Here is a 15,211-nt window from a genome sequence, read left to right as displayed (position 1 = left end):
AGTGGTGTGCAACCTTTTCTTTTTCGCGGCACACCTTGGAGGTAATCCTCGAATGAATCCTCACATGGCACACGACTCATGGAATTTCCAAAAATTTTTTGAGGTATAAAGGTTGCACACCACTGCAATAATCACTAGAGTAACAAAATAACTCCATCATCAGCATCATGATTACCATAACGACTGAATATCATAATGAAGCGTATTAGCAAGGTTTAAGTTTGGATAATATTGTCCCGATCTGCACAAACTATCATGGCAGTCTATATTGAGGCTAAGTGGCAATTGACATGAAAATCGACGAGCAATTCTTGTGGTCGCCGCTTGGATGTCATTTGATTGCCACTTGGATGTCATGTAGTTGCCACTTGGATGTCATGTAGTTGCCACTTGGATGTCATGTGGTCGCCACTTCGATGTCATGTGGTTGCCACCAGAATGCCATGAGAAACTTGTGCTGATCGGGTATATCCCAGGAATGCATCTAAAAATTGAGAAATTTGAATTATTTTCAATAAAGGTATTTTTACCCGTCTTAATTGACGTCGAAGCTCATCGTCCCTGAATACTCCCTCCATCTAACCGCAACTCTACTACCGCAAAATAAATTCAAATAACAGAAAATTGAGAGTTAAAAATGAAAAATTGTAGATTTAATGGAAATTGGTATGAAAAATATATATTGGATAAAAGCTGTTGACGTAGGAAGTTAGACATGACAGAGATAACGATGAAAAATGAATTTGAGTAAAGTTTGAATGAAAAATTTTTACTTCCTCATATTTCCTATAAACAGGAGTGGATAATGTACATGTTTACGTCTAGATACAGCACTATTGTATTTCACAAAGGATATACAATGTCGATGCTGAAAATAAATAAAATTTGACTATTGATATTATAATTTTGTGGATATTGTCATGAATTTTTGGATATGAATGATGAAATTCAAATGTGATACTTTATGCTGCATGTGGTATTTTAGTTTGCGGATGTCAAAATCACGTATTTGACAAATTACTTCAATTTATAATAAATTCGAATTTTGATAAATTTTAAACAGCCTTAAATCCATACCTAAAACCAGAAACAATGTAAATTTGTCATCACGTAACTCCAATATAAAATGTTCATCTCGAAAATAAGCGAAATAACACGTGCCAGGTTGATAACAAATATTGCATGTCACAATGGTTTCCGTGATTTATATGATTGCACGCAATTGTAATTAATTCTACTGATTATTGTTCCTAGTTCACGTGAATATCGCGAGTTTGTTTTAATGATTGTGGGTTGTGAAATAAGTGGTGAGATTCTAGTGGATTTTAAAGGTTTTAGTTATGATTACATCTCATTATGAGTAGCCGAAAATACGTTAGAACTTGACATCAACTGGACATTAACTAGTCATAACGTATTCCTGACTACTTGGACTTGTACCAATCTTGAACAAATTATTTTGGATAGAATTTAGTTTTTAACTGCTTGATCATGACATTAAGGCATTATGGACATCTTTAAATTGATCAAATGTCCCCATCGGGGATCCTCATCTAGTTCTTTAACTTAAGTATCTAAATAAAACTTCAAAAAAGACAACACGCTGAGTTACAGCTACGTCACCGTAAAAGGCAAAGTTACCCTAACGGAATCGTGACCGCTCTTCGCTTATTACCGCTTAATACCTGTAACATCAACAAACAGACATCAGTTCTAATGGACTTCATATTACTCACCAAAATCTCAAACATTTCCAACTACCCATAGTATCTAGCCTTCAACATTACATCCACAAAATGAACATTCGATCCAATCTTACTCAAAAGCTTCAAACTTTTAGTTCTGATAGCTCAATTTCAATTTGCTGAATACAGCACATGCAAACGTAACCATTAAAACTTTTCATTGTATTTATTTAAAAACTTTTGAGGAACCGCTAATTAATTTCCATTCTTATTTCCTTCATTGATTTTCCGCATGCTTGTCTTTCTCAAATAAAGCAATTTTATTCCAAAGAAAAAAACTTTTTTATAGAACTTCCTATTAGAAACTTTTAATCATCTATTGAATACTTTTCATGGCACATAGCTTGATGGAAAATTGTTGGAAATTAATATTAGTTGTTATGGGGGTTTGGTTGTTGAATTGACTTTAAGCGACATAACAACCTTTGCGAGCTTTTAGGAGCTTTTTTGGGTCCCCTAAAGCTCTTTTATTAACAATAAATGGAAGCTTCCTCTTTTTGGCAGTCATACGGTGGCATCTTCGATTTGGTGGAACCTGAGCAGCATAATGTGGCGGACCGCATTATTTGCCATGGGTCAAAAATTCATTGGCCGCCTTAATAGAATTTCTAGAGTATCCTTGAAGCTAGACTTAGAGCAACTCTTACGAGCGTTGTTCATCCTAACAGGCAAAGAGCATACTTTGATGGTAAAGAAAAACCTAAAATCGGTCTTCTTGCCGTTTAGGTTCAGACATGTCCAGTCCAACAAACCCTAGTAAGTCAAAATGCTCATCAACATCCACAAAATGAGAAACATTCTTCAGCTTCAGATTTTCAAAAAATTTGTATAATTTAAAACAAGAAATTGTTCATATGCATGAAAAGCATCATAAAGACTTCTCATATATGTGTGAAGGATGATAAATTAAGTGCCACACATTAAAGTTTCATGTTTCAAGCCATTTATTCATACAATGCAAAATTAGTCGAATAATTTAATAATGCGAATCATTGTTGTGAATTTATGTATATTATGTTATATGAGATTGAATATGGCGTTAATTGAGTTTCATATTATGTGGATGGTTGTTATGATGCGTACATGAGACTGTGATGTGATTTAGATGAAATGTTTTGCAACTGAAGTCAATGGATTTTTTGTTGTGGCTTTAATGTTGAAGAGATGAATATGAATATTAATTAATTATTTCAATAAAGTCATCAAAATTTGAATAAATCAACAACGAATAAGCGTCAATCTAGTGCAGGGGTGGACAACCTTTGTGACGCGACACACCAGTGTGCTGCCAGAAAATTCTGGAAATGCCATGAATCGTATGTTGCGTGCGGTTTTTGTCAACCCTTACCACTAAAGTGCCGCGTCACACAGGTTGTCCACCACTGATCTAAAATGCCAGGAACTATATCCTTGTACGCTGTTTCGGTCAAGGCTTACGATTAAGGTGTGCCGCGTCACACAGGTTGTCCACCACTGATTCAAGTGGAAAAATCCTTAAAGCAATTCCTGAAATATTGCTGAAATATCAACAGATTCAAGAGTTTATTCACATCTTGTCAATCTTACACTCGACAAGCATTCAATCTTAATGGCATATCTCTTAACATGTTCAATTTTGAAACAAACACACATGTGTTTTGTGTTGTGTCAGCCTTTTTCCTTTGTGCAGCAACACAAAGAAGATTTCGACATTTTATTGACGTCAGACTAATTTTTCAGAAGCGATTAAAGACTTGATTATTCCTTAAACATTTTGGCATCTGTAAAGACTTTTTCTATTACTCAATTTCAGAACAATTGCCATTCGACTGTATAAATTGAGATTCATCATAAGCAACAGACGACTGAATAAAGAGGAGATAAAGAAGCTTCTCAAGATGATATTTGAGTATATACTTGATAATATGCTTGACTGTAATTTCCTTATAAATACGAACTCATTAATTTACTTCATCTTTGCTTTATTTTAATTGAATTATCACACTGATTAATTTATGCTGTATTATCCGAGGGAAGTGTGAATTTATTGCGTGACTGACTTGTACTTTTGCTAAACTATGGTATCGTAAGCATTTTGCAAATCCTTCACTCTTAGAAAAAAATTTAATAATTTGTTATTAAAACGTTATTGATAAAGGTTTTAGTAAAAAATTGCTAAATTTTAAAAAGTTTTATTAAAATTTTAAAAAAAATTATTAAATTTTAAAAAACTTTTATTAAAATTTAATAAAAGTTACTAAAGTTTTTCAGCATTTTGTGCTGTTATAGGTTTCTTATCAGAAAATACAAAATTCGTAAGGTTTCAATACTTTTATATACTTCATAAACCTATGCAGAAATGACTGTTACAAGTATGATGATAATTCCCATATAAAGTCATATAAAATGTTAATTCCCTTATGCGACACATATGGTGTCAAATGTTCCCTTCTTTCATGAACCATGAGAACTGATCTCAGTTATGACCCCAAAAGCTCACTAATGTTTGCAAACCACAGTAAACAGCATTTTTTTTTTTGGAAAACTTTCTTACAAAATTTTACTAATTTTTTACTAAAACTTTCGAACAAATTTAATAAAAATTAATAAATATACATCTTACTAACTTATTATTAAAATTTAGTGAAAAAGTTATTAAAATTTTATGACAACAAAATTTTTTTAATAATTTTTATTAAATTTTAATAAAAGTTAGTAAGATGTATATTTATTAACTTTTATTAAAAATTTTCATACATTTTTAGTAAAAGTTATTAACTTTTTTCTATGAGTGTTGTCGTATCAATCACATCTACATAATGATCGAGAGATCAGTTTCTGATAGGATTCGAACCCACGTACTCAACAACTGTGTGATACAGATATTCAGTCTGTTGCCTAACCTTTTGGACACTGAGGCCCTATTCTCGCTCTTGCAGGTTTGTCTATATATTGCACTCGATACTCTAGATTCCATCGTATATGGACACTACTCTAGATTGGACACTACATGAACATTGAAGAATTTGATATTTTTGGCTAGGTTCAATATCAAGGAAGATGTTAGAAATATTGAGAAAGAATTCTAAGGTTTGTCCGAAACTGCAGGCCTGAAGACAAAACATGCAGGTCTGATGTCTTGGACTAGCTTTAAGATACAGCCGAAAACTGCAGACCTACGCCTTTAAACTGTTGGGAATTCAGGCCAATTATTTTTGGTCGAACCTTAGTATGAGCCCTACGTATAGTGATTCTGATTCCAATCTAAGACTCTAGGTCTACTTAGTGCTGTGATCCAGCACACCCTTGCTCATTAGAATTTTTAGATTTCGATCTATCCTTAATAGATAATAAACATGCTCACTTTTAGCATGCCGTGACTGCACCAATACTCAATTAGAGCATCACCCTATCACATTAGCAGTCGAGCATTCACATTGTGCATTAAAATATGAAGCACTTGATCTAAAAATCCAAAATAAACTCTCCTGCACATCCCGGGATCAGAATGATTGAGCAAAACAAAATATTAATTACACTCATATTGAATTGCTTACTTTGGCACATAATCTGTATCTGAAATTAATTACCAAGGATATCGATTTATTTTATGTATCAAAATGATGAGAATAAACATAAATGTTGTGTGTATTCAAGATAAACTGTTCGGAAATATTATTCAAGTAAGGTATTATGATTTTATGATTAATTAACTCTGTAACTTTTTCTTTATGATCTTCTTTTCAATTGCTATGCTATTCATTTATCATATTTGGAGTAATGGATGGAATATGATATCATGACGTGGATGTTTTGTATTCAAAGTGCGAATTTTTCAACTTCCAGGATTGATTTTTGTAAAATTATTTACTGGATCTTGTATTTTAGGTAAATATTGAGTCAATAAGGGATTTAGATGCTGTTGGATGTTTCATTTAGCAGCTTTGAGCAGGACATAGATTGTTTTAAGTGGTTTTAAGACTCAACAATGCAAAATGATCTTTTTGAGTCAAATTTTCTGGATTTGATTACAATTTCAAAACAAATCATAATAATGACCATTTCTAGTGATTCTGATCTGGTTGTTAGCTGCAGATCTCAATCACTGAGCTGTATTCTTATTAAATATCCACAATTTAATACAAAATCAACTTAATCCAGTCAATTTCGTATTCAAATGTTGTCACTGGATCATCATAATTTTAATTAAAAACATCCGCAATAAAAATCCACAATATTCACATCCATTCCAACCCCTTCACACCATACTGAAACTGTAATAATTGCAGAATGAATGTGACACAACAATAAATTATCTAGGACATAGAAAAAAAAGAACAGAAACAATACAAAACGCATGCTGTGTTCTCGTTCACTAAACAACATCAACTCTCAGTAGAGATAAGAAGTAGGAATTATAACGTGTTATAAATGAAATGCCTTTTGTTGTATTTAATGGTGAACTTTCAGCACTTCATTATGACACGAGTGAGATTGCATGCGTGATGCTCGTAGACTTCATGATATATTTATTGTGACATGTTGGATTGATTGTTAAAAAAAGTTTGTTGAATGCAATGTTTTGCAGATAATTTTTTGGCTACTGCTGATGATAAAGCTTCATTTTAAAGTCTAAATTGGTTTAACATGTGTATGATTTATCAAAGTGAAAATAATGAAGTGATTGACTATAAGAAGTGTACACTGAGTGACAATTTGATAAGAATATTGATTGAGTAGCTGACTGCTTCTTGCTGCATCAGCGGAAATGTCATGGGAATTGTGCAAATTCTTGCCTTGTCGAGAACATTCTTTGTAATGATTGGGAGATCCCAGGAAATCAATTCATCGTAGGAATCGAACCTAGAGCCTCATTACAGAGCGAATTCAATTTTAAGATCGTTTTATTGTATCAGGTCTGTTGGCTAACCTCTCGGCCACAGAGACCATCCTAACGCTCTGGTAGATTCACCTAAATATTGCTCGGTATCCCTAATTTCATTTAAATTTTATGCCACAGTAGGATATCCTGCTTAGTCAATATTGTCTATATTCCTTAGAGCGACGGCACACTTTGCTAGAAGGCAATAACCCAAAACGCACACGACAAGGCATTTCGAGTGTCCCACTTAGTGTTCTTATCGTGACTAAGTGTTTCCTTCCAATTATAGCAATTCCAATAGACAATAATTGCGATTAATTTGTCCAGGTCATTGATGGGCAACCTGTTGGTCGCCAAAATTCTTGAAAATGCCATGAACTGTATGTCTAGTAAGGTTTCGGTCAAGTCTTACCAATAAGGTGTGTCGCGAAAAATTTTAAATTGCCCAGCACGAGTCAAAATAGATGGCTGCTACGGCGTAGTGTATAGAATGTTGCAAATATGACAAAGTGGTTGACTTGAATCCTAGGAAATGTCATGTTTGGTTCGAGTGCTTTGTAACTTTTTCTACCCATGCCAACTGACTTGTAGTTCCACTCCCCTTCTACCATCTTACCTCCCTCAATTCACTACAAATCAGATCACATCTGTATCAATAACCAAAATCCTTAATAATTCAATCAAGAAAAAAGGAGCAAAAAAAAATGCACAATAATCAATACTAGGTGGTTGACACATTTACATGCGACATCATCCCATACCCATATAAATATAGGTCGATCGATTGCCTTATCTATAATTTATCGAATGAATGGCTGAAATGACACAATATTCTTCTATTACAAAACATGTGTTTACTATGTGCTTAACAAGCTGCCTTTAATGATACCCTTTATTCAGGTATTTATAGGTAATATTTCAATTCATGTCAAGTCATTAATAAGTAAACAGTTAATAAGAAAAGAACTAAATTGGATTTGGTTTGATTTTTTTCTCTGCAGCATATCCAAAAATGATTCAAAAACTTTTAATTGCTTTTCTGCTAATCACAGTAATTACCGCAAAAGACCGCCTTAATCCAAACGAATGCCTGTTTCAAGGCCAATCATTGATATCAACGAACGGATGCTTTAAGCTGATTATGCAGGAAGATGGAAATCTTGTTATTTATCGTGAATCAAATGGACAAAGTTTGTGGGGATCGAGAACAGCAAGAACATGTACAAATCGTGCCTGCATGCAAGGAGATGGAAATTTTGTTACTTATGATTGTCATAATAGAGCAACGTGGGCGTCAAGGACACCAAGAAATGAGGGTGCTTCCGTTGTCATGCAGAATGACGGAAATTTAGTCATGTATGCATGGAACTCAGCGCGATCAATATGGGCTAGTAGAACTGTGACAAATTGCTAGACATTAATCGATAATTTCATCGGAATTGATATTTTTATTTTATTGCGTAGATCAGTGCTGTCCAAAATGTTTGTGGTACGAAGCACTTTGGTGGTAAACCACGAATGACATTCAGTTCGTGGTATTTTGATGCCACACAGTTTGGACAGCACTGACATAAATTATTCAAGATATCTATTTTTGTACCATACTTATTTATTGTAGACATAGCAGACAGTAAATTTTAATAAAAGATTTAAATGAAAATAGGCAGTAGTAAATGAATATTTGAGGAGCTAGTCACTGTCGTCATCATGACAATCCCAACCCCCTTTATTTGGAACTCATGTCTCCATTCCATACAATTTTAATCATTACATCTAGTTCCTGTTGTTCCAGTTGACCAAACTGTTTCATTTCGTCCACTAATTAGAACTGCAATTCCTTCATCTTGTAATTTAAACCAAGCAGCCTCTCCTTGAGTTTCCTGTTTCCATACTGGATTACCGTCAAGTCCAAGAAGAACTAAATTTCTGCCATTTTGTAAGCAGAGTCGAATTGCACCTGAATCTTGAGTGTTACTTCTCCATAAAATTCGTGCGTCGCAATCTCTATACAGCACTAAATTTCCATCGTATTTAAGTTCTAAACTGAAGCAGTTATTGCCTGATCTTAATGAACTTCCAAATGGTAGACAATCTGTTCCTTTGAGTGAATCACGTGCTGATGCGAGTGAGATTAACAGAAGTGCAGTTATTACTATGATTTGCATAGTTTAAGGATTGTTCCAAGCGACTATGAACCTTTGTAGACTAGAAATGTAGATCTGCTTTACTTTGAATGAGAGATTTAATCGAACTGCTGTAAAGAAATGCTTTTGTTGTTATCATTAGACATTGAACCCGAACAGCACATAGTGTATGCTAGGGCAACGTTGCGTGGCAATATTAACGGTAAGACACGAATCTGAGAAGAACGGAATGCATCAAGTTGACCTTACGTCTAGTATGAACTGGCATATCATTAGCAAGTTCCTCAAATGTCAAACTTACTACTAGATTTAAGGTCAACTAACCGCAAAGTAACCGCTCGTTGAACGACGGTTGAACAACAGTTGGACAACAATTGGACGACGGTTGGACGATGAATGTCAACCGATTTTGCAGCGAAAAATTCAATTCGCCGTTTTGTGCTGCTCGGGAAACTTTCAGAAATTTAACACAATTTAATCAGTTTCAAATTGCTACTTATTCATGTTTTTGAACTTTATGCTTGAGTAAATTTAATTTCATCTGACATAACTGACAAGACTGCTTCCTTATTTCATTGATGATAAGGAGATTCTTACTTACTTATTTACTTCGCTGACCTTAAGAATCAAATGTGTTCTATCGCTGGCTACCGCTTGATAATTCCAGATTCCAAATGTGTAATGCTATCTCGATCAACAGCTTTCTTCCAGCAGTAGTCAGCGGGAGACCTAGTTTAAGGCGGCATTGATGGAAGGTCATGGATCACAATTGATCTGTACGGTCAGTGAGGTAAGTACGCAAGTATGACTTGAACTATAAAGACGTGGCGTGGTCAACTAATACTCAACTGAATTATATCTAATTTGATCCTCAATTCCTCAAATTTCAATTCTATTTAACAAAATTTAATTTAAGCCACAAGCATACCAAACGTACAACTTTTAAATGCCCAAAAAGATTCTTTTCCGTCATAAATTTTTAATCTGTTGAATTTATGAAATTTTCCGAAAAATATTTCCTCTATAAAAGTCTCATACAGACATTAACAATAGTCCCTTAGAACAAAGTTTTTACATTAAACAATGAAAAAAATAATATAACAAAATGTTTGAAAAATGTGGATGTAAAGACACGGATTATTGCAGAGTTGGTGACATCAGATGTCTTAGGATTAATGCTTGCTTACTTCCTTTTACTTTCTTGATGAAGGTGCACGAGGGTCTATTGTAGCATTTAGAGTTTGTCGGAAGCTGGATTTATATTTAGGGATAGATCCCTAATCAGAAGGTTCCTTATCCGTTGCCGTCTTATCAGCAAGAGTTTGAAGCTTCCTAAAAACTATTTTCAAGCTATTCTGTGACGTATCACTTGATGTAGTTCATTTGACCGACCAGGTCTAGATTGAAACTAGGATTCATCCAAAACAGAAATTCAGACAAGTTTCAAGGTTCATTAGGCCTTTAAGTGCGAAACTCAGTAAGACGATCGGCATCGACATCAAAATTTGACTATAACCATTAGCTCTATACAGCATGTTTCAAAATCTCCCTCAAACCAACTCTGTCATGTTTCTATACAAAATAGTATCACATGAGAACAAAAAAAGTATTTCATTTTCAGTTGTAAGGCATCTGTTGTTTCCTATTATATTATTTGGACTACACAAAAATACTTTCACAATGTAATTTTTATGAATGTTAAGTAGGCCTTTTAGGATGTAAATTATTGTTGCATTAATTCACATGTTTAAATGTAAAAGAATGGGAATTACGTGTTGTGCATGTATAAAAAATGAAGAAAGAAAATGGGAAGTAGTAGCTTACACGTTTTTTGTAGAGTAATATTCAACTTTTGTTCCTAAAATGAGAATTCAATGAATATTTAAAAAAGTAGAAGGAATTGGGGTTGTTTAGTTATGATGGTTAGGAGGGTCATTTGAAGCATTAAGTAGATACTCGAATTAAACTTGTTAATCGCGCAACTGAGCATTCGTTTTCTGAGTATTCGCTACAGTAGGGTACTAACCTTTATAGACAATGAGAATACTCACCTAAATGACTGTGCTAATGAGTATAGTCAATCAGTATAGCTGTAAGATTACTCATTAGCATGATCGTTGTCTGTTCAGGTCTAAAGACAGTAATTTCTAGTGAAACAAGCTGCGATTAGTGAACAGACCCTAACTGTATATTAGATCGACTAATCATAACGTGTTCTTCTTGGAATAATAACAGAGCTTGCATTTCGGTATCTGTAAATGTCAAAATTTTAGTCGAATATTATTTGGAATTGACAGGTTAGTCCTGTTTGCATTCTGTTGCTGTCTTTGTACATGTTGGGTTCGGAGATGGAAGGTTGTAAAGTTTACCATTCATTTCCTGATTTTGGAGCTGCCACCAGTCAGGCAAGGTTTAAATAGACATTTAATCTATCCTTTCAAGTACACAGAGCTAGGTCACCAACGGTGCAATTAGTGACAACAGGGCGTATCACAAGAAAGCATGCACTTGAACTAGACTTTGACTTCCCCAATCTCCAATTGACAGTAATTAGTAGTCAACTCTCCTCAATATTTGAGTTGGTAGGTGACTGCCTGTCTTGACTGACTGACAAAAAGTGCTCGAGACTGTAGAATCCTTTTCCATAATAAAATGCACATCAAATGACGTCATTTAAGAATGCCCCTAAGTAATTTCATAAATTTTTAATGCAATACATCCAAAAACATCTGATCTGATCAAAAAAGATGAAAATCGATTTTCAAACTCAAATTTTCAATCCTTCTATCATTCGCTTCCACTTTCCGTATATTTAACGCAACTTACATCACTCAATTTACACACAATTGAATAAGAATCAAAAAAATATGCCAGACTGGTAATTTATTCCACTCGGTAAACACTTAAGAAGGCACATCAATATATAGCGCAAGAGAGCTTTCCAAAACTAAGATTATTCAGGCACACAGACCTTCCTACTATCGTGTTATTTGTCATAAATAAAGGCATTGTATTACAATTAGAGATGTCAATACAAATACCCAAATACCCAAATATTTGGGATATTTCGTACTATTTGGGGTACCCCAAATATTTGGGTGTAAACCCAAATAAATTTGGGTTTGCTTAAAATCATCATTATTTAGGTACTTAAAATAAAAATTTTCATTAAATTTTTGATTTTCATTGAAATTTATCGTGAAAATTTTTGGCCAATTAGAATTTAACCTCATATTTTGAAATATAAAGCCTAATAAGCTTAGATTAATAAAATTTGTCAATCATAAAGCTAGCATAAACATTTATATTGAATATAAGTAATATTTTAGTGTTTTTGATGCATAATCTAGATCGAAAGTATAGTAAAGTTGCATAAATTCAGCCTTATCATTACCCAGACACAATGGGCGATCTACAGGGAGATATTTACATTTCTGTATGCAGATAATAGAAGATAAAATCTTCGAAAAGGTAGTTTTGTTGATCTGTATGAGACAAAAATGTTCATGAAGTATTAAAAATTCAAGAATCAGCTGTCATTGTCTGTTTTAAACATCTCTCCTGGGGACAACTTTAATACAACGGCAAAAATGGGTACAAGAATTAAAATATTTACTAAATTGACTTTTTAATTTTAATTAAAATAAGTGCTGAATGTCTTTTCCAATTATGAAACAATGCAATGACTGTTATTTGAGACAATTTTTAAACGAAATATTCTTGAAATTGTCCATAAGTATACTTTTTGGACCAAAATTTTTTTAAAAATATTTGTACAAATATTTGGGGTTTACTATTTGGGTATTTGGGTATTTGTACAAATAGTAAAAACCCAAATAATTGACATCTCTAATTACAATACAAAACTTCAACGATATGGAACAGATACCTCCAATGTGTGTATCTGATTGATTTACATTTTCACATGCTGTGCTTTCATACTTTTTTTTATATGCTGTCTGCCTGCCTTTCCTTGTTGACAGAACGTGCAATTTTGCTGATATACACAAAAAATATCTAGGCGAACATTTTTTGGCATTCAATTCAGTTTTGGTGATGGGAAAATTTTTATATTGAATGATTGAAAATGATATGAGTTGTGTCGTGTCATGTAAAATATTGGAACTGGTTGTTTCTGTATTTATGGCGCGTTCTTTTGAAGACGTGAATGCTTAGCAATTGTAGAGTCTTGAATTGTTTTAATGCACAGCATGACACTTTTATCGTAATTTTTTTTTTTTGTAGATTTAAAGGCGATAAAGCACGAATTTTCTGTTTTATTGGATGATTTATCATTAAGGTTGGGGAATTTTGGCTTTAATCGGCCTCATGCTAGTAGGGGAATAGATCATATATTTGGAATTTTTCTGTTCATCTTTATCCAAATTCCTTCCAATGCGCCTCTTACTTACTTGGTTCTAAAGTATGATCCATGACATTCCTTAAATGTAATCTAACGCTAGCTCTATCGCTAATTTCCGTTTGATAATTACCAGATGCAATGCTGTCTTTATCATCAGCATCTCTCCATAAGGTCAAATCCATCTGGGCTCTAAAATATTGAACAACATTTATTAACAGATCTAATTTGAACTCAGCGTTGCAACACCCTAACCTAAATTCTATCCAAAAAAAAGCTGTTGACCCCCTTTCCCTCTTAATAGAGGAAGTTGACAACCTTACCCGCTTTCTCCTGAATACGTCAATGTATGAACTCCACATACATTTTAAACTTTAATCATTATATCCAACTGATATGAAACGAAAAGATGCTAAGAAAATATTCTCCTATTTTCAAAATAAATCCCGAGAAGCGCATGTCAGTTTGTCGTTCAAAAAATCTGGTCCCAGACTTTGTGACAGATTTGATTTTAAATCGCCACAATGTCATAGTAATCCATCCTTTGGATATATATTACATCGGCTTATCCGGTGGTGGTACGATAGGGGACAGCACGGTATGGGTACATCCTCCTATGAGATATTGATACCCCAACTGTATGGAACAGAAACTATTTTTCCATACCACCAAAGCACCGGTACTGTACCAATTGTGCGCCAATATGATCCGATACAGTACCACCGATGCATTAAGATGTTTCAGTCAGAGTTGCAAAATAAGAACCTGTTACAGGCAATAACCGTACAATTTCTTACAAAACCATAGAAATTATCTAGTAGTGTACCTATGTATGCCATAACGTATCATACCACCACTGAAGAAATCGACAATTGGTTTCATATTTTATATGGATTACCCAACATGTGTTATCCGGGAATTTTATTCCTTCAATCAAGCAGCAATAACTAAACTCGAACTAAACTATTCGACAAGAAGCAAAAGAAAAGAAAATAAATGTTTGAAAAGAGAATTTTTTTTGTGCTGATGTTTAATGGCATGAATCATGGTATAACATACTTTTCACATTAGAAGCGTTAAATTGGAACATGAAAAGGATTTAATGATTCCGATTTTGATGCAGAGATTGTAGACAGCTTCAAGGGATGTTGCAATTTTTGGGAAGCATCAAGATGAACACATTGGATGGAACTGAATGATGTATGACAATTTTGTTCATTAATTACCGTAATTTCTCCAAACTCAATTTACCAATATTAATTAATTATGAAGCTTGCCAAAAAAAAATAAGAATTGCTGACCAAATTCTCATTTTCTGCCTCAATTAACAATTTAGTTCTTATTTTGGTATGAGACAAAAAACTTTATAGACGTGAAGCTTGCTTGCTTCTGCCATATGTATGTATGGAAGGCATGTTTATGCCACTCACATACAAAACATTCCATTTCATCCTTATTTATTTTATTTTTTTGGTATATCTTGCCTTGTAAAAGTTTATATGAGAACTCCCATATCGTCTTCCCTTCCGTTTGTTCCCTTTTATGTATACACAATTAAAGTTTTATGAATCGTAAAATTAAGTTTTATCATTTTGTGCTGGTTGTAGCAAAATAACTAGTTTGAAATGATATCTTGTAATGATACAGTAGCGTGCAAAAGTTTGAAAACACCTTAATTTTTTCAGTTTTTTGGCTATATCTTTTACAATAACGTCTAATATTAACTGAAATTTTTACTAATTATGCTTCTTAATTAGTTTAATAAATAAAATAACAAAACTTAAACTTTAAATGTAACGGTTTTCAAAAATTCAAATTTTATTAAAATCACTGCCGTGCAAAAGTTTGAAAACAGTATAATTTCTTTCAAAAAATTAGTAAAAAAAAGACAAAATTGTCATTTTTGTGTATTAATTGTGCTTAATTATAAGAGATAGAATAGTTTTTGATATATTAGAAGTGAGAAAAATATGGGAAAGACAAAGAAATTTTCAGAAGTTATAAAAAAGTGGGTGATAAAAGCTGTTCAGGATAAAATTCCTTATTGAAAGATTTCTGAGTTCTATAACATCTCAAAACCAGGAATTAGTCTGCTTTACAA

This window comes from Chironomus tepperi, unplaced genomic scaffold (assembly GCF_022539635.2).
Source record: "Chironomus tepperi strain 1889 unplaced genomic scaffold, CSIRO-AGI_Ctep_v1 contig_337, whole genome shotgun sequence".
Taxonomy (NCBI): domain Eukaryota; kingdom Metazoa; phylum Arthropoda; class Insecta; order Diptera; family Chironomidae; genus Chironomus; species Chironomus tepperi.
The sequence above is the reverse complement of the archived record's forward strand: the minus strand, read 5'-3'. Positions refer to the sequence as shown.